The sequence below is a fragment of the Tursiops truncatus genome, chromosome 12 (genome assembly GCF_011762595.2).
Source record: "Tursiops truncatus isolate mTurTru1 chromosome 12, mTurTru1.mat.Y, whole genome shotgun sequence".
NCBI lineage: Eukaryota > Metazoa > Chordata > Mammalia > Artiodactyla > Delphinidae > Tursiops > Tursiops truncatus.
The window spans coordinates 82,911,208-82,931,901 of NC_047045.1; the positions used below are offsets into that span (position 1 = coordinate 82,911,208).

Below are 20,694 nucleotides of genomic sequence, written 5' to 3' on the forward strand. Positions count from 1 at the left end.
AGCATGGCAATAAACACACGTCAATACTGGAATTTAGTATATAATAAAGATGCTGCTTCAAATCAGTGGGGAATGAAGGATTATTCCATAGACAGCATTGAAATAAACAAAAAATGAAGTTTAATTCATATCTCCATTTCATCTTTAAAAATAAAGCGAATCTAGATGAGACAAAAATTTAAATGTGAAAAAAATCAAAGCACTGAAAGTATTAAAAGAAACAATGAATGAAAGTTTTGCAGTTTTGGAATAGTGCAATCCTTTCTAAGGTGGTACTAAAACCAGAAGCCTTAAAGAAGTAGTATCTGACTACCAAGAAAAGATTTTAAAATTTCCTATGACAATAAAACTAACAAACCAAAAAAACACCCAAAATACCTTCTGGTAGTCTGCTATATTGGTGGTCGCCAAAAAACCCCATGCCTTGTAGAAAGCTGCGCTTGTAGAGCTCCCTCCTCTTGAATCTGGGCAGGGTGTATAACCTGTTCTAACCAACAGGATGTGATAGACGTTTCAGACCAAAGCTCCTGCCTTTGCACTCTTGGAAGTCCTGAGCTGCTAAGTTAGAAGTCCAGCTACTCTGCAGGAGATACCAGATTAAGAGATCTTGTGGAGGGGCTACGTGGGAAGGAGAGCCCTATGTCTATCTACATTGAGGAAACCCAAGACACTTAGCTGACACAAGGTCCCAGAACTATGACCCTGGTCAAGCCATTCCAGCCAGCCACCAGCCACCTTAACTTCTTAGCTAGGTGTGGTATCACACAGAGAATCACACTATCCTCACTGTGCTCTGTCCAAATGCACAACCCTTAGAATTTTGAGAAGTAAAATTCGTTTTTTTTAAAGACATGGGATAATTTCTCACGAAGCAGTAGGTAACTGGAACACTCCAGTAGTCAAACAGCAAACTGGGAAGAGTACAAGCAATATATAACGCAAGACTAGTTTCCTAAATATATAAAAAGATCTTAAAATCAATTAGAAAAATGACAACTCAATACAAAAAGATTTAAGTAATTCAAAGGACCAAAATATAAGTGGTCAATAATCTTTTGAAAGATGTTCAAGCTCTATTAATTTTTTTTAAAAATGCAATGAGATTCCATTATTTGCCTACTGGATTGGAACATATTTAAAAGCTGAACAATTAACAGAGTAGAGATGATACAGAGCTAGTATTCTCATGTACTGCTTGCTGGGAGCAATTTATCAGTGTTTATAAGAATGCAGTGCATATATTATTTGACCCAGCAATATAATTTCTAACAAGATGTTTTATAACATATTTTACTCAAGGATGCAAACATATATGAAATACTATGAACTGAATGAATGTCTTCACAAAGAGGAAGGCTTCACTTCCACTGTGATGGTGCTTGGATGTAGGGCCTTTGGGAGGCAATCAGGTTTAGATGAAGTCATGATGGTAGGTCTCCCATGATAGCATTAGAGTCTTTATAAGAAGAGGAAGAGAGATCTGAAAATTTTCTCTCTCTCCCCCTCTCTCTCTCTATGTGAGGACACAGTGAGAAGGTGGCCATCTGCAAGAAATTCTTGAGAGGGCTTTCACCAGAATTGAATCTGCTGGCACCCTGATCTTGGACTTCCCAGGCTCTATAACTGTGATAAATAAATTTCTGTTTTTCAGGACAACCAGTATATGATATGTTCTTATGGCAGCCAGAGCAGACTAAGACATGAACAAAGATGTTCATTAAGCATTATTTATAATATCTTACATGTTGGAGACTTCCACATATCCATCCATAAGGATCTTATTAAAAAATTACAGCACAGCTATAAAATATATTTTTGTGTAGCTATTTACAAAAATAAGGTAGAACTATCCATACTGATTTAGGAGGATATCTAGATGTTAATAAAGTGAAAAAAATCAAGAGGTAGATCAGAATAGACTGTAGGATAATATTTGTCAACATGTATGAAAGAAATACAAGCACACACATATTGCACATTTGCATACACGTATACTTGTATAACATTTCTAAGTAGACACAAGAAACTACTAATGGTGCTTAGCTCTGAGGACTGGGAGTACTGAACTGGACAACATGGTGTGAGAGGAAACAGACACTTTTCACTCTACACCCATCTGTACATGTTAGTAGTTAACACGGAACTTTTATTAAAAAGAAAAGAAAAAATAGTGAAATCTCCGAAGGCCTTTGTGCCAAGAGCTCCGCCATTCCCCAAGCTCAGAACACAGGAGTGCTGTTAACCTTTATCTGTACTTTGAGCTCCCATATGCACATAGAGTCGTGCTGTGTGACATTATGCAAACACCATCCCTCTCTGCTAGGCTGGAGCCGAATCAGGAGGATTTGGAAGAAGGCTGGACTTTCTGGGCGAATAAGAAAAGCACATCCCCCCACTGGCTCCCATTGCTGAGACACACACTAGCAGCCACAGGCTCCACTAACAAGCCAACAAGGGATGCCGTCCTCCGCACCGCAGACTCACCGGTAATGACCTGCCTAAGGAGCGGTGAGGTCGCTAAGGAGCATGTAAGGGACTCTTGGCACTCTGAGCCCAGGTTCTGAGTTCAGATGGGAGGAAATGGATACGTATCATTAACAATTACGTTGTTTCACATGTTCTTTAACCATAGATTAATTTTCCTGAACATGAAAGGTGTTCTGTGGGAGAATATCTTATTATTGGATGTTCAAACAGAATCACACCCACTCACAAGCTTCACTTAGCTATGCTTGTTCTTATATATATATATATATATAAACATCTTTATTGGAGTATAAATGCTTAACAATGGTGTGTTACTTTCTGCTTTATAAAAAGGGAATCAGCTATACATATACATATATCCCCATATCTCCTCCCTCTTGTTTCTCCCTCCCACCCTCCCTATCCCACCCTCTAGGTGGTCACAAAGCACCAACCTGATCTCGCTGTTCTATGTGGCTGCTTCCCACTAGCTACCTATTTTACATTTGGTAGTGTATCTATGTCCATGCCACTCTCTCACTTCGTCCCAGGTTACCCTTCCCCCTCCCCTGTCCTCAAGTCCATTCTCTACGTCTGCATCTTTATTCCTGTCCTGCCCCTAGGTTCTTCAGAACCAATTTTTTTTTTTAGATGCCACATATATATGTTAGTATATGGTATTTGTTTTTCTCTTTCTGACTTAACTTCACTCCATATAACAGTCTCTAGGTCCATCCAACTCACTACAAATAACTCAATTTTGTTTCTTTTTATGGCTGAGTAATATTCCACTGTATATATGTGCCACATCTTCTTTATCCATTCATCTGTTAATGGACACTTAGGTTGCTTCCATGTCCTGGCTATGGTAAACAGAGCTGCAATGAACATTGTGGTACATGACTCTTTTTGAATTATGGTTTTTTCAGGGTATATGCCCAGTAGGGGGATTGCTGGGTCATATAGTAGTTCTATTTTTAGTTTTTTAAGGAACCTCCATACTGTTCTCCATACTGGCTGTATCAATTTACATTCCCACCAACAGTCAAGAGGGTTCCCTTTTCTCCACACCCTCTCCAGCATTTATTGTTTGTAGATATTCTGATGATGGCCATTCTGACAGGTGTGAGGAGATACCTCATTGTAGTTTTGATTTCCATTTCCCTAATGATTAGTGATGTTGAGCATTCTTTCATATGTTTGTTGGCAACCTATATATCTTCTTTGAAGAAATGTCTATTTAGGTCTTCTGCCCATTTTTGGATTGGGTTGTTTGTTTTTTACAAATTGAGCTGCATGAGCTGCTCCTAAATTTTGGAGGTTAATCCCTTGTCAGTTACTTCATTTGCAAATATTTTCTCCCATTCGGAGGGTTGTCTTTTCATCCTATTTATGGTTTCCTTTGCTGTGCAAAAGATTTAAATTTCATTAGGTCCCATTTGTTTAACTTTGGTTTTATTTCCATTTCTCTAGGAGATGGATCAAAAAGGATCCTGCTGTGATTTATGTCATAGAGTGTTCTGCCTATGTTTTCCTCTGAGACTTATATAGTGTCTGGCCTTACATTTAGGTCTTTAAGCAATTTTGCATTTATTTTTCTGTATGGCATTAAGGAGCGTTCTAATTTCATTCTTTTACATGTAGCTGTCCAGGTTTCCCAGCATCACTTATTGAAGAGGCTGTCTTTTCTCCATTGTATATTCTTGCCTCCTTTATCAAAAATATGGTGACCATATGTGCGTGGGTTTATCTCTGGGCTTTCTATCCTGTTCCACTGATCTATATTTCTGTTTTTATGCCAGTACCATACTGTCTTGATTACTGTAGCTTTGTAGTATAGTCTGAAGTCCAAGAGCCTGATTCCTCCAGCTCCATTTTTCGTTCTCAAGATTGCTTCAGCTATTTGGGGTATTTTGTGTTTCCACACAAATTGTGAAATTTTTTTACTCTAGTTCTGTGAAAATGACATTAGTGGTTTGATAGGGATTGCACTGAATCTGTAGATTGCTTTGGGTAGTATAGTCATTTTGACAATGTTGGTTCTTCCAATCCAAGAACATGGTATATCTCTCTATCTGTTTGTATCATCTTTAATTTCTTTCATCAGTGTCTTATAGTTTTCTGCATAGAGGTTTTTTGTCTCCTTAGGTAAGTTTATTCCTAGGTATTTTATTATTTTTGTTGCAGTGGTAAATGGTAGTTTCCTTAGTGTCTCTTTCCGGTTTTTCATCATTAGTGTATAGCAATGCAAGAGGTTTCTGTGCATTAATTTTGTATCCTGTTACTTTACCAAATTCATTGATTAGCTCTAGTAGTTTTCTGGTAGCATCTTTAGGATTCTCTATGTATAGATAGCATCATGTCATCTGCAAACACTGACAGCTTTACTTCTTCTCTTCTGATTTGGATTCCTTTTATTTCTTTTTCCTCTCTGACTGCTGTGGCTGAAACTTCCAAAATTATGCTGAATAACAGTGGTGAGAGTGAGCAACCTTGTCTTGTTCCTGACTTTAGTGGAAATGGTTTTAGCTCTTCACCATTGAGAACGATGTTGGCTTTGGGTTTGTCATATATGGCCTTTATTATGTTGAGGTAAGTCCCCTCTATGCCTACTTTCTGAAGGGTTTTTTTTTTTTTTATCATAAATGGGTGTTGAATTTTGTTGAAAGCTTTTTCTGCATCTATTGAGATGATCGTATGGTTTTTTCTCCTTCAATTTGTAAATATGGTTTATCACATTGATTGATTTATGTATATAGAAGAAAGCTTGCATTTCCAGGATAAACCCCACTTGATCATGGTGTGTGTTCCTTTTAATGTGCTGTTGGATTCTGTCTGCTAGTAGTTTGTTGAGGATTTTTGCATCTATGTTCATCAGTGACGTGGGCCTGTAGCTTTCTTTCTTTGTAACATCTTTGTCTGGTTTTGGTATCAGGGTGATGGTGGCCTTGTAGAATGAGCTGGGGAGTGTTTCTCCCTCTGATACATTTTGGAAAGGTTTGAGAAGGACAGATGTTAGCTCTCCTCTAAATGTTTGATAGAGTTCACCTGTGAAGCCATCTGGTCCTGGGCTTTTGTTTGTTGGAAGATTTTTAGTCACAGTTTCAATTTCAGTGCTTGTGACTGGTCTATTTATATTTTCTATTTCTTCCTGTTTCAGCCTCGGAAGGTTGTGCTTTTCTAAGGATTTGTCCATTTCTTCCAGGTTGTCCATTTTATTGGTATATAGTTGCTTGTAGTAATCTCTCATAATCCTTTGTATTTCTCCAGGGTCAGTTGTTACTTCTCCTTTTTCATTTCTAATTCTATTGATTTGAGTCTTCTCCCTTTTTTTCTTGATGAGTCTGGCTAATGGTTTATCAATTTTGTTTATCTTCTCAAAGAACCAGATTTTAGTTTAATTGATCTTTGCTATCATTTCCTTCTTTTTCATTTATTTCTGATCTGATCTTTGACTTCTTTCCTTCTGCTGACTTTGGGGTTTTTTTTTTGTTCTTCTTTCTCTAACTGCTTTATGTGTAAGGTTAGGTTGTTTATTTGAGATGTTTCTTGTTTGTTGAGGTAGGATTGTATTCCGATAAACTTCCCTCTTAGAACTGCTTTTGCTGCATCCTATAGGTTTTGGGTCATCATGTTTTCATTGTCATTTGTTTCTAGGTATTTTTTGATTTCCTCTTTGACTTCTTCAGGGATCTCTTGGTTATTTAGTAGTACATTATTAAGCCTCCATGTGTTTGTATTTTTTACAGATTTTTTTCCTGTAACTGATATCTAGTCTCATAGCATTGTGGTCAGAAAAGATACCTGATACGATTTCAATGTTCTTAAATTTACCAAGGCTTGATTTGTGACCCAAGATATGATCTATCCTGGAGAATGTTCCATGAGCACTTGAGAAGAAAGTGTATTCTGTTGTTTTTGGATGGAATGTCCTATAAATATCAATTAAATCTATCTGGTGTATTGTCTCATTTAAAGCTTGTGTTTCCTTATTAATTTTCTGTTTGGATGATCTGCCCATTAGTGTAAGTGAGGTGTTAAAGTCCGCCACTATTATTGTGTTACTGTCAATTTCCTCTTTTAGAGCTCTTAGCAGTTACCTTATGTATTGAGGTGCTCCTATGTTGGGTGCATATAAATTTATAATTATTATATCTTCTTCTTGGATTGATCCCTTTATCATTACTTAGTGTCCTTCCCTGTCTCTTGTACAGTTTTTATTTTAAAGTCTATTTTATCTGATATGAGTATTGTTACTCCAGCTTTATTTTGATTTCCATTTGCATGGAATATCTTTTTCCATCCCCTCACTTTCAGTCTGTATGTGTCCCTAGGTCTGAAGTGGGTCTCTTGTAGACCGCATATATATGAGCCTTGTTTTTGTATCCATTCAGCCAGTCTGTGTCTTTTGGTTGCAGCACTTAATCCGTTTATATTTAAGGTAGTTATCAATATGTATGTTCCTATTACCATTTTCTTACTTGTTTTGGGTTTGCTATTGTAGCTCTTTTCCTTTTCTTGTGTTTCCTGCCTAGAGAAATTCCTTTAGCATTTGCTGTCAAGCTGGTTTGGTGGTGCTGAATTCTCTTAGCTTTTGCATGTCTGTAAAGGTTTTATTTTCTCTGTGGAATCTGAATGAGATCCTTGCTGGGTAGAGTAATCTTAGTTGTAGGTTTTTCCCTTTCATCACTTTAAATAAGTCCTGCCACTCCCTTCTGGCTTGCGGAGTTTCTGCTGAAAGATCACCTGTTAACCTTATGGAAATTCCCTTGTATGTTATTTGTTGTTTTTCCCTGCTGATTTTAATACTTTTTCTTTGTATTTAATTTTTGATAGTTTGATTAATATGTTTCTTGGCATGTTTCTCCTTGGATTTATCCTGTATGGGACTCTTTGCGCTTCCTGGGCTTGATTGTTTACTTTCCCATATTAGGGACGTTTTCAACTATAATCTCTTCAAATATTTTCTCAGTCCCTTTCTTTTTCTCTTCTTCTTCTAGGACCCCTATAATTTGAATGTTGGTGCATTTAATGTTTTCCCAGAGGCCTCTAAGACTGTTCTCAATTCTTTTCATTCTTTTTCCTTTATTCTGCTCTGCAGTAGTTATTTCCACTATTTTATCTTCCAGGTCACTTATCCGTTCTTCTGCCTCAGTTATTCTGCTATTGATTCCTTCTAGATAATTTTTAATTTCACTTATTGTGTTGTTCATCATTGTTTGTTTGCTCTTTAGTTCTTCTAGGTCCTTGTTTCCTGTATTTTCTCCACTCTATTTCTAAGATTTTGGATCATCTTTACTCTCATTATTCTGAATTCTTTTTCAGGTAGACTGCCTATTTCCTCTTCATTTGTTAGGTCTGGTGGGTTTTTATCTTGCTCCTTCATCTGCTGTGTGTTTCTCTGTCTTCTCATTTTGCTTATCTTACTGTGTTTGGGGTCTCATTTTCACAGGCTGCAGGTTCGTAGTTCCCGTTGTTTATGGTGTCTGTCCCCAGTGGCTAAGGTTAGTTCAGTGAGTTGTGTAGGCTTCCTGGTGGAGGGGACTGGTGCCTGTGTTCTGGTGGATGACGCTGGATCTTGTCTTTCTGGTGGCAAGACCATGTCCAGTGGTGGATTTTGGGGTGTCTGTGACCTTATTATGATTTTAGGCAGCCCCTTTGCTAATGGGTGGGGTTGTGTTTCTGTCTTGCTAGTTGTTTGGCATAGGGTGTCCAGCACTGTAGCTTGCTGGTCATTGAGTGGAGCTGGGTCTTAGCGTCGAGATGGAGATCTCTGGGAGAGCTTTCGCCGTTTGATATTACATGGAAATGGGAGGTCTCTGGTGGACAAATGTCCTGAGCTTGGCTCTCCCACCTCAGAGGCACAGGCCTGACACCTGGCTGGAGCACCAAGACCCTGTCAACCACACGGCTCCAAGAGTAGACAAGCAAATCCAAAGAATCACAGAATTTCCTTCAAATTGGTGACCAGCCACAATATCAATCAGGAGTGGGCAGCCTCTTTCTTCAGTCTCTCTTGGCCTTTTGAGTTCGTGGGCCAGTTTCAGACTTCACCCTGGGCACTCCAGAAGTTTCCAATCAAGTTGCAGGGAGAAGATGGGCTGGGAAGCACTGAGCGTCAGGGTAGCTCAGAGAATCACAGAATCAGGCTGAGGCCCAGCAGAGTTGACAAATTCCCAGAAGCTGTTCTGATGTATTTTTAAGGGCTTGAAAACCAAAGCAGATTTTTAATTTTCTTATCACAAAACACAAGCCTTTATATCAAAGTGTTAGGTTTCTTAATATCTTTTATGTCTTCCCTTGTAAATGTGGGAACTGAATGATCTCTGCTAGGTGTGTGTGACGGACCAGATCTAAAACATCGTCAGAGGCAAGCAGACCTTGAAAATCTTGTGGAAGTGGAATGTTTTCATGCCCCACACCACGCTGTGTGTCAAACGGGTATGCGACCAGTTTGTGGATCTAGCATATGCAAACTTGTATGATTGGGGTGACAGTTTCATTAAGCATTCTCATTTGGAAAATGTTTTGGAATATGTGAATAAATAACAAGGACATGTCCAAACAGACATAGTATCATGATCAAAAACATGAACAGTTACCAGAGAGAGAGAGAGAGAGTCACTTCAAATCGAATAATGAATGAGCATGAACCCACAGTGCAAACTGGAAGGATGATCACAGATGTGGAACCCGAGTTATGACTAACAAACATATATAAAATTTATTTCTAACTGTATCAACCAGCAAAGAAAATAGCTATGCATTTACTGGGAAAAAAAAAAAAAAAAAGCATTACTCCTATTTGGTTAGAAAGACAAAAGAAAAAAAAAAGGAAAAGAATAGATACACCCAGTTGGAACCATGAACAACCAAATGTCACAAAAGGTGTTAAGAACACTAACATTCTTGTTATGTTTGAAGGCTGTATTATGTATGAATGTTTGGGAATTTTTCAATAAGAAAATTTGTCTATTTTGGTGTTTCAGGCTCCACAGAACCAAAGGGTACTCTGGAAGGCTTATAGAGAAATGAGAGATTGAGAGAAAACTCATGAGAGTATCAAGAAGATAGAACCATTTATGAAACAGCAAAGCTCATATATAATTGAGCAAGGACAATGGAAAGTAGTTTGAATTGCAATATAATTCTGTAAGAATACAATGTACATTGACAGTAGCTGAGTGTTGCAAGCCAAATTCAAAGCAAACAAATAAAGAAGTAAATAAAAATTTAAAGCCATTAAGTGGAAAAATATTATCATGAATGACTGATATGATTACATTTGAATTTTTAAAATGATGTCATTAGAAGGATGCAGGATAAAGCCAAGAAGAAAGGAGTTACGAGTCTACTACAGTAGTTTGGGTTCTGTCGGTATTTGCTCTTTAGTCAAAATTGGTCCTTTATTTACTATACATTCCCTCTTCCCTGCTATCTTCTGTTCTCTTTTTTTGTTTTTACTTCCTTTATTTAAATTTTAACTTTCTTTATCTTTCTTTTCTGAATTATACCAATCTTATAAACATAAACCATTTAATTCTTTATTTTTAATTGTTTCATTTCCACCTTAAATTTATGCCATGTGTTTTGGATTCCCCCTTTAAAAATTCCATAACATTTAAAAAACATTTTGGGATTAATATTTGTGGTAGTAATGAGATTTTTATTTGATGGTTTCTTGGCATTTTGATGTGTGAAAACAATAGGTTATGATGATGGAAGCATTCTTACTGTCAATAAGGCTAGGAAAATTATATGGTCAAGTGAATAGATTTTTAGGACTGCTAGCTTTGGGTTTTTATGAAAACCTAAGAGGTTCATAGCAACAGATTTAACAACGTTTAGATACACAATGGCGTAACACTACAGTAGCTACAAACACTAGCAATAGTCAGAGTCTAAATACAGTCAAACTCATTTTGATTGTAAAAATTTAGTTTTAAATTTCTCCTGCTGCATAGAAGTAATATACCAGGTGATTCATGTCCACATTTGAACTGTTGTTAACCACAGTGGGCGAAGGAGAGCTAGATGCAGGGTCTGGCTATTATGTCACACTCAGAAGAAAGGGAATAACATTACAGCACAGAATGACCTATCAAATTTCCTTGGCAGGTGCTAATTCACTTTGATCTATCCTTCACCATAATTTCATGGGTGGGAAGGACATACATATTTATAAGTGTGGAAGCAGGCTGCTGTTGTTCTGTTTGTAATTTACGGTAACAAAGAATTCATTTAGATTTCCATATTAGAAGTTCCAAGGTGACCGTGTAGTAGATATCAGCCCCCTGCTGTTTAGGATGCCTAACATAATAAAGAATAAAACAAAACAACAGTACATCACGACCTGGGATCATGGGTAATCGATTCACATATTTACCACTGAAACAAAAGCACCGCGCAAAGCAGCGTCATTACTACAATTTGCTGATAAAAACCCTAGGGATCGCAGGAAGTATCTGCCTGGAAAGCAGCTGATTAATCTAAGTTACTCATGCTTTGTTAAAGAGTTATTGTTTTAATCATAATTAACAATAAGTAGTTCTCATGGAAAAGTTGCAGGGGAGATGCAGCTCAGCCCCTTGTGAGGTAGACAGCTTTTATGCTTTTTTAACCATGAATTATGAACAAATCTATAACAAAATGAAGAACCAAATGGGAGAACAATAATGATTTTGATGCCAACAGTTAGATTTAGAATCTCATTAGCTATGAAAAATATTGTTTTGTATACAAATATCTCTTAACTGACATGACCATGGTGCATCATTTTTGTATCACATAAAATGCTTTAAAAGCTCAGTGGGGCGAGTTCTTTTACTGTACACAGCAAACATTCCAGCATGTTGTATGATTTAAAAAAATGCCATAATTAGGTAAAATATTTGAAAAGAGATTTCACTAAACAACGTATATGACTGGTCAATAAGCACATGAAAAAGATGCTGAATAGCACTAGTAATTGGAGAGATGTAGCTTAAAACCACAGTAAAAGACCACTACATACCCACTAAAATGGCTAGAATGAAAAAGACTGAAAATATCAAGTTGGTGAAGAGGTGGAGAAACTGGAACCCCTCTGCTCTGATGGGGCTGTAAAACGTTACAGCCGCACTGAAAATATTTAAGTAATTTTTTTAAATGTTAAACACATATGACCATAGGACCCAGTGATTCCTCTCCGAGGTGTCCAACTGAGAGAAATGAAAGCATTTAACCACACAAAGACTTGTATACAAATGACCATAGCTCAAGTCATAATAATCTCAACTAGAAACAATACAAATGTCCATCAACTGGTGAGCAGATAAACCAAATGCTTCATATCCATTCAGTGGGATTTTGCTCATCAAGAAGACAGATACACACAACAACTCTGAAAAAAATCTCAAAATAATTATGCTGAGGGAAATCAGCCAGATGACAGATTGTATATTGTATGATTCCATTTATACGGAATTTCTAGAAAAGGCAAAACTCTATAAGCAGAGAACAGATCACTGATTGCCTGGGGCTGAGGATGGGAGTGGGGATGTCTTAAATATGCAGGAGGAAACTTTTTAGGGTGACAGAAGCATTCTAAAACTGTGTGTGATGATGGTACATATTTACTTTCTAACTGTACACTTACACTGGGTGATCTGTATGATTTGTCAATTATACCCCAGTAAAGTAATAAAAATGCATCAAGGCATAAACAAGATTTGTGAAGCTTGTACACGTTCACAAATTGTAAAAAGTTTACTTTAAAAATAAATTAGGGGTAAGACGGGAATAAAGACACAGAGCTACTAGAGAACGGACTTGAGGATACGGGGAGAGGGAAGGGTAAGCTGGGGCGAAGTGAGAGAGTGGCATGGACATATATACACTACCAAACGTAAAACAGATAGCTAGTGGGAAGCAGCCGCATAGCACAGGGAGATCAGCTCGGTGCTTTGTGACCACCTAGAGGGGTGGGATAGGGAGGGTGGGAGGCAGGGAGATGCAAGAGGGAAGAGATATGGGGACATACGTATATGTATAACTGATTCACTTTGTTATAAAGCAGAAACTAACACACCATTGTAAAGCAATTATACTCCAATAAAGATGTTTTAAAAAATTAAATAAATAACTCTGTCATAATTACACGTTAATAATAGCATTATCTTTCTCCTAGAGAGGGTATCCTGAGACTTTCCTTCAGAAAACTAAGAATATAGCTTGCTCTGTATGGTCAAAGGTTTCAGGTACTCCTTTTTATGATCAGACCACTATGCATTTTCCTGTTCCCAAACCACTGAGAAGTCTTCAGAAATGCTCCAAGTACAGGGCCTGTAATTTAAAGGGGCAGCCAGACCCTCAGTCGGCCAGTCAACAATCCGCACTAAGCTATTCCAGTGACCTCACAGAGCAAACACTCATGCTGATAAGTGCCGGGGAGATTTTCCAGGGAACTGGACAACTTGATTAAAGAACTGTGTCAGCATTTCAACAGCTTCGTAAGTAGTGATAGCAACACCGAGGCAAGAGTTGAGAGATCAGATTCTTCTCCTCCACAGCAAGGGTGGTAAGCACGGGTTTTTAATCATTAAAATGATCTTCTGCTTCACCCACTGAGGAAAATCATCAGGAATGTGTCCTACACCATAGGGTGGCATTTACTGATCTGTCAGAAAATCTCCTTGTTGAAGCTTTCTGAAACATCGTCCTCTGATCTGCTCCTAATGCTTAGTAAGAACACAAGTATAGCATATGATAGGCTGACAACTGAAATGAACATAGATATAAGGGCCTTTGCACCATTTCTTGTATAACACCAGTTCATTTACCAAGAGAAAGTGGATTCTCGAGGATGCTACAAGGCAGATGTCAGCCTCAATTGGTTAAACCTAGGAAATGTTGACTGAATTTCTCATAAGCAATAAGAAATCCCACATCTAATTCTGATTCATGTTTAAAAAGCCCAGAAAATTAACAGTTGCCTAGAATAAGGCAAGTAATACATGATTAACATTTTGTTGCCACTCAGGATTCAAACAAAAGAGACTCTAGTAAACCCCTCTGTTGTCAAATGGAGGAGCATCTGGCAGAGCATCAGCTGCTTAGGAAAACTTCATTTCCCATCTTTTTCTCTAACTATTCCCTGCTTGTGCCTTACCATTCTCATTAAGTCTATGGTTTTAATAAAAGATTTTCCTAATCCTCCAATGTGCCCTCATTTCCAGCGACCTTATTCAGAGTTTGTTTAGTTGCTGCCCCACATTTTTGCCATGGTGTGCGAGACCAATGTCTGTCACTCCTCAGTAAAGTTGCAGGATACAAAAATCATTACACAAAAATCTATCACGTTTCTATGCACTAATAACGAATTATCAGAAACAGAAATTAACAAAACAATCCCAGTTACGATTTCATTAAAAAGAATAAAATCCTAGGTATAAATTTAACCAAGGAGGTGAAAGACCTGTATATTGAAAACCTTAAGACATGTAACTGAGTGAATGGGAGAAGATATTTGCGAGTCATATCTCTGATAAGGGGTTAATATCCAAAATATCTAAAGTACTCATACAACTCAACAGCAAATAAACAATCTGATTTAAAAAATAGGTAGAAGATTCCGAGTAAACATTTTTCCAAAGAGGACATGCAGATGCCTAACAGGTGCATGAGAAGATGCTCAGCATCACTAACCACCAGGGAAATGCAAATCAACACCACAACGAGGTATCACCTCACACCTGCTAGAATGGCTATTATCAGAAGATAAATAACAAGTGTTGGTGAGGATGCGAAGAAAAGGGAGCTCTCGTGCACTGTTCTAGGAATGTAAATCAGTGCAGCCAGAATGGAAAACAGTGTAGAAATTCCTCATAAAATTAAAAACAGAACTACCATATGATCCAGCAATTCCACTTCTGAATATTTATTTGAAGAAAATGAAAACACTAACTCAAAAAGATATCTGCACCCCCATGTTCACTGCAGTATTATCTACAATAGCCAAGACATGGAAACAATGGGTAAGTGTACATTGATTGCTGAATGAATAAAGAAAATAGTTACACACATACACAATGAAATATTATTCAGCCATAAAGATAATGAAATCTTGCCATGCGTGACAACATGGATGGACCTTGAGGACATTATGCTAAATGAAATAAGTCAGACAGAGAAAGACAAATACCATATGATCTCTCTCATATGTGGATTCTAACCCAAGCAAACCAAATAAAAAACCAAGCTCACAGATACAGAGAACAGACTAGTGGCTGTCAAAGTTGGGGGGTAGTGGGTGGGAGAAATGGGTGAAAGGGGTCAAGAAGAAGAAGAAGAAGAAGAACAAAAAGCAACTGATAAAAGGAATCTTATGCAGCCATTAAAATAATGTTTATGATGGGTGTTCAGCAATATGGGAAATGTTTCAGCTATAACTGAGATGAAAAGGGTAGGGTACAAAATTCTATGTAGAAATGACACCCAGTGTGTAGAAACTGTGCATGAAAAAAAAAGACTGGGTAGGTAGATTCTAAAACTTTGCTTTCTATCTGCCTATCTCTCTCTCTCTCATGATCATCATCATCTATTTAATATAGATAATATATATTTATTAGTATATATAAGTTATTATTGTTGTTGTTATATGTTTGCTGAGCTGTTTGAGAGCAAGCTGCAGACATCATGACCCTTTACCCCAAATAATTCAATGAGTATCTCCTAAGAAAAAGGAAGCTCTGTTATGTAACCACTGGGTAATCCTCAAATTCTGCTAATGCAAATTTTTGACGTAATTTACAAGGTCCTTCATGATCTGGCCCAGCTTGCCCATCCGGCTCCATCTTTCCCTGTCTGCCCCAGTGCCTTTGCACTTTGTGCTCTAGTGTACTCAACTGTCAATTCCTTGATGTTCCACACTCTCTTGCTCCCTTTCAGTCCTTCATAAGTGCAGTTCCCTTACTTTCAGATACTTTTGCCAGCTCTGTTCTCCCCTCAGCTGAACTTGCTAATGAATCTCTGTCTGGATTTGAGTCCAGGCTCTGCCATTTATTAGTTGTGGGAACATGGGGTGGTGACCTCTCTGTGGCTCAGATTTCTGATTTATAAAATGGGATTAGAAAAAGTAACTGTCTTGTGAGATTGTTGTGAGGCCAAAGTGAGATACTTTAGGTCAAGAGCTCAGAAGAGTGCCTGGAAAAGGCAAGCATTTAAAACACACTTACCTCTCCTTCTCTTCCTACTACTACTACTACCACTGCTACTACAATTAGTACTAGTACTATTGGTACTATTACTAGTTGTACTGCTGCTGCTGCTATTACTACCATTCATTTAAGACCTTAGCTTAAATTTCACCCACTCTGGGAAGGCCTCAGTGATCCCCAAGTATGAATTTAGTAACCCTGCCTGTGCATTTAGCTATCTTGTATTTTCCCTCTAAACATACTACCATAATTTTTTTGAAGAATTTTTTATCACTGTTTCTTCTAGACTGTGTTTGAAGTCTTTGCAATAGTGACTAAATTTGACTTATTCAACTTCATAAGTCTAGTACTTAGCAGTGCCTGGCACATGAAAATGTTTTAATAAATACTTTTTGAATCAATGAATGAAGATCAGTAATTCAGAATTCAGAATGAATTTCAGGATCTAATGGACAAAATAATTTCCCCAAACTAGGTTGGCAATTGATTTTTCAGGGAAAGTCCAGATAGGTTAAGTGTAGACTACACACTCATGCTTCAGGGAGCTCCAAAATACCCTAACACCCAGGGAAAGTTATTTGCACGTAGTGCGAAATTTTGTGTGCTGATTTTCAAGCTGTTAAAAACACGGGAGGAAATTAATTCTTCTGAGCAGTCAGTTTCTCACCATCTCCTCAGCATTAAATTCAATGTCAGATTTGTTTTTTAAACAAACTTAACAGGTAGGAAGTTGAGACAATCCACTTGGTACTCAAATAAAGCGGCAAGAAGTCAGTGAAAGTGTAAACTGTGGAAGTGCCACGTGAGTGAAAGGGGAATCATAACAGTCTTTCAAACACCGCCACGGGGTGCTCCTACAAACAGGACGCAAATGCAGCCTCCGGCAGTTCAAGAACGTGCTTAGAATTTGCCAGACATCATTGTTGAGGTCAAAGGTCAAGACTCACTGGGAAAAATATTGGTTTTTTCCCCTAATAAATTCAGGGAAAAACTTACAGAGGAGGGTGTTTTTTCAGCTTTAACAGATGAGTAAACTGAGGCTCAGAATCTAGTTAAGGAATGTGATAAGGGTCACATAGATCCCCAGAGGCAGGACTGGAATCTGCTTATTTTTCAAAGCATCTCACCACCCCTAAGCCTTTGGCGTTGAGAAGGGGACTCTGGAGTTTCTTAAACTTGTCTTGGACCCATTGTGAGAAATGGGCTCAAGTTCCTTAAACAGTTAAACACAGAATTACCATGTGATCCAGCAATTACACTCCTATATACCCAAAAGAAGTAAAAACGAAGACTCAAACACACACCTTACACAAATATTCATAGCAGCACTACTCATAATAGCCATAAGGTGGCAATAACTCAAATGTCCATCACCAGATGGATAACCGAATTGTATACACACATACACACACATATATACATATATATGTACATATATACACACATATTTCAACATATAAATATTTCAACCATAAAAAGAAATAAAGTACTGGTACATGGGACGACATGTATAAAACTGGTAACCATTATGCTAAGTGAAAGAAGCCAGACGCAAAAGGACAAATACTGTATGATTCCATTGACATGAAATACTCAGAAAAGAAAAATCTATAGAGACAGAAAATCACTTAGTAGTTGCAGGGGGCTGGGAGGACTGGGAAGTGGGAGTAACTGCTTAATGGGGACGGGGTTTTATTTTGGGGTGATAAAAATGTTTTGGATAGAGGTCATGGTTGCACAACACAGGAAATACACTAAACACCATTACATTGTTCATCCCCTAAAAAGGTTATTTAAAGTTGTTTTATGTTATGTGAATTTCACCTAAAAAAAAATAGGCTCAAAGCACTTCTACAAATTATAAGAGATAACGAGGATTCCCTGTTTGCATAACTGAATAAACAAGGGAGGTGTTTCCTTTGCCTTTGCATACTGAATTTTCAGTAAGATGGAAAATCTTTAGCAACTGAGTTGGATCTACCTGAATCTTGCATTCTTCCTGGGGCAGAAAAGCATTGATGCGCCAGAATAGGGATCAGAAGACCAGTTCCAGGCTCTGTTCAAGGAAGTGTGTGAACTGGGTAGGTCACACCCTCTTGGTGTCACTTTATCTATCCATCCATACAAATGGATGAAATTAGGACAGAGAAGTGATTGATACATTATCTTCTAACTCCCCGCAAATTATAAGTTAATATTTTATTAGTGAAATGAAATAAAGTATGATTTTATCTTGTATATAATCGGTATAAGATTAAACAGTGTCCAGAAAGTAGCTGATGCAAAGCAATACATTAGGAGTGATGTGCGGACAAATGAAAGCGGTAACAGAGTGTTCTGCAAATGTTGGCTGAGAAACGAGCTGGAGTCATACTGGATCAAAGGTTTATCACATTTAACAAAATCCACTTAAATCCAACAGTTTGTGATAGGATATGTTTTCTTCCCCTCTACCTACAGAGCTCAGCACTTCATGCTAACACTAGCGTTCCTGCAGGTAGGAGAAATTCTGAATTGCTGAGTAATCATGACTGGTTGAATGACTGTGAACAATGAACCCCAATGACGTCTGTGACATAATCCTAGGAGCCTGGGAATATGTCCCCGTACATGGTAAGGGGAATTAAATTTGCACATGGAAGTAGTGTTGATAATCAGCTGACCTTAAATAGGGAGAGCAGCCTGAACTATCTAGGTGGTACCAACGTAATCACAAAGGTCCTTAAATGGTAGAAGAGAAAGGCAGAGTGGTCAGTGTTAAAATGATAACAGTGCGAAAAAGACACAGTTGGGCACTGCTGGCTTTGAAGATGGCAGGGGGCTAGCTCCAGGGAATGCTGGCAGCTGCTAGAAGCTGGAACAGGCAAGAAAACAAACTCTCCCTGTGCACCTCCAGAAAGGAACACATCTCTGTGACCCCTTGATTTTAGGACTTCTAACCTATAGAACAGTAAGATTGTTAGGGAACCACTGACCGAAACCACCTGTCTTGGGCAGGCATGATAACAACCGCTTCCCTGAGCTGTCTCACAATGGGAGGGCCCGATAAGGAACATGGTGCTGCTGAAAGCTAACCAGGAGAACTTGGGAGGGGCCCAAAGGAGGGAGGAGATGCCAGCCCATAATATGTCCTGCCAACCTCCCGGAAACCCTCACGCTGGAATCCACCTTGGCTGAGAGATGTGCACGCCGTGAGAAAGGACCTTGAGTCAGACCAAATATGGGCACAAGAAAGATGACCGGCCAGAGACAACCCAGAAACTAACCCCATTACCGTAAAACCTGAGACTGCGAGCACGAGGCAGAGCAGTTCTCCTGGGTTCCCTGACCCTGCTGCTCTCCACCTGGGCGCCCTTTTCCCGCAAAGTCTTTTGCTTTGTCAGTATGTGTTTCTCCTCGGACAATTCATTTCTGAGTGTTAGACAAGACCCCACTCTTCGGCCCTAAAAGGGGTCCCTCCTTCCAGTGACAAGATGATAAACTGTGTTGTTTTTAAGCCACTAGGTCTGTGGTCACTTGTTACAGCAGCTAAAGAAAACTAATACAATGACTGACTGAATGAATGAACCCATGGATGTGTGTGGTCAGAGGAGACGTGGCACTGGTGCAGCCTGAGGCCCTGTGTGAAGTCCCACGAAGGTACTGGGAGGCGAGTCTGCACACACAGCCGTTCTCCCAGAGGCTCTGGTGCTGCCCTCTGTGCAGGTGGCTGCCAACAAGAGAGAAGCCAGATTTGGGAGTGAGAAAGGGGCTGAGGGCTGCTGATGCTGTCCAGGTAGCTCCCGACCAGGACCTCGCCACTCTTAAGTGCAGTGTTTTTTGTTTTTTTTTAGTAAAGACATCATTACCACCCTTACATAACTCAGATTTTTTTTGGTGTGTGTGGCATTCACAACATTTTCACCTACAAGTCATTCGATTCCCCTACATTAGGAGCTGAAGTCAGCATTATTTCACTAATCCGGTGAAGAAGCTGAGAGAGATGTCTGAGTGACTCCTTGCATAAAACTATGCAGGAACCAAAATAAGAAGTGAAACAAGACATTTAGCTGTGATGCTAAATACCACTGCTGTCCAGGCATTTGGGCTCACAGTCAGAACCACTACCTACCTAGAGAGGGCCCTAGCACATCTTTGTTATCAGGAAGCTTCTGGAGTCCCTGGGGTTCCCTCCCAGCGGTCTGGACCAAGTCATCCAAACTGCTACCACAAAGAGATCCTCTACAACCCCAGAAATTCTAAGTGAACTGGACTAGGGACACCCTCTGATTAATCTGCATCTGAGCCCACATTCAGCCATGCAGAGTCCTGTCGACCCTGGTGTACAAGCGTCACCGTTATACATTGGGATACTGGGTGCTAGCTGAGGTGCTCACAGATATGGACTTGAGTATTCCAACTGGAGAGTACACATTTTAAAGAAGATTATGACAGTGAAGAGAGAGGTATGTGGGTAAAAATAAATTACTAAAGAAATCAGAAATAGAACCTATAAGGAAAAGAGAAAAGATCAATCAGTATAACTGAAGACAAGACAGGTATGAGCAAACACCCCATCTTTATGGTGTATCCTTGGACAATAAGAATGGTCTATATACCATGGATCCAAATAAGGAGATTAAACATACATTTTTAAATAAAAAACTGAGTGTAATACAACAAGAAAAATATACATTGGTCTCTGTCCCTGGTTCCTAACACAGAGCTCCTAAGACCTTTGCAACTTCCTGAGTGACAGGAGCATCTGCCACTGAGCTCCTAAATCTCTTGGAACTTCCTGGGCGATAGTAATGTCTTTTGTTCCAGTGAAGTATCTCTTGGACTCCTGGATGGGGGCTGGTCACCAGAAAGACCAAGCCTTGATTAGAAGCTTGGAACTTTCAGCTCTACTTCTTCCCCCAGCCCCCATTCTTCAGGAAGTGGCTGGGGATGGAGTTAATAATCTATCATGCCTCCATGATGCAGCCTCCCAAAACAGCCCAACAGTCTGCGTTTTGCAGAGCTTCTGGGTTGGTGAATGTATCTATTACAT

At 38.9% G+C, this 20,694-nt stretch overlaps 1 protein-coding gene and 1 long non-coding RNA gene across 19 annotated transcripts in view; one reads left to right on the forward strand and one right to left on the reverse strand.

The window, feature by feature from the left end:
- Positions 1-9,526, forward strand: part of LOC141276053 (uncharacterized) — a 41,136-nt gene extending 31,610 nt beyond the window's left edge. Inside the window, exons 3-4 of the long non-coding RNA XR_012324968.1 lie at positions 2,324-2,486; positions 9,456-9,526. This is a non-coding gene — a long non-coding RNA (uncharacterized lncRNA). The remainder of the gene's footprint in view (positions 1-2,323; positions 2,487-9,455) is intronic.
- The window catches only part of LOC101328244 (1-acyl-sn-glycerol-3-phosphate acyltransferase delta), a 1,425,233-nt gene that overhangs the window by 634,130 nt on the left and 770,409 nt on the right, over positions 1-20,694 (reverse strand). The gene's annotated exons all lie outside the window — the stretch shown is intronic.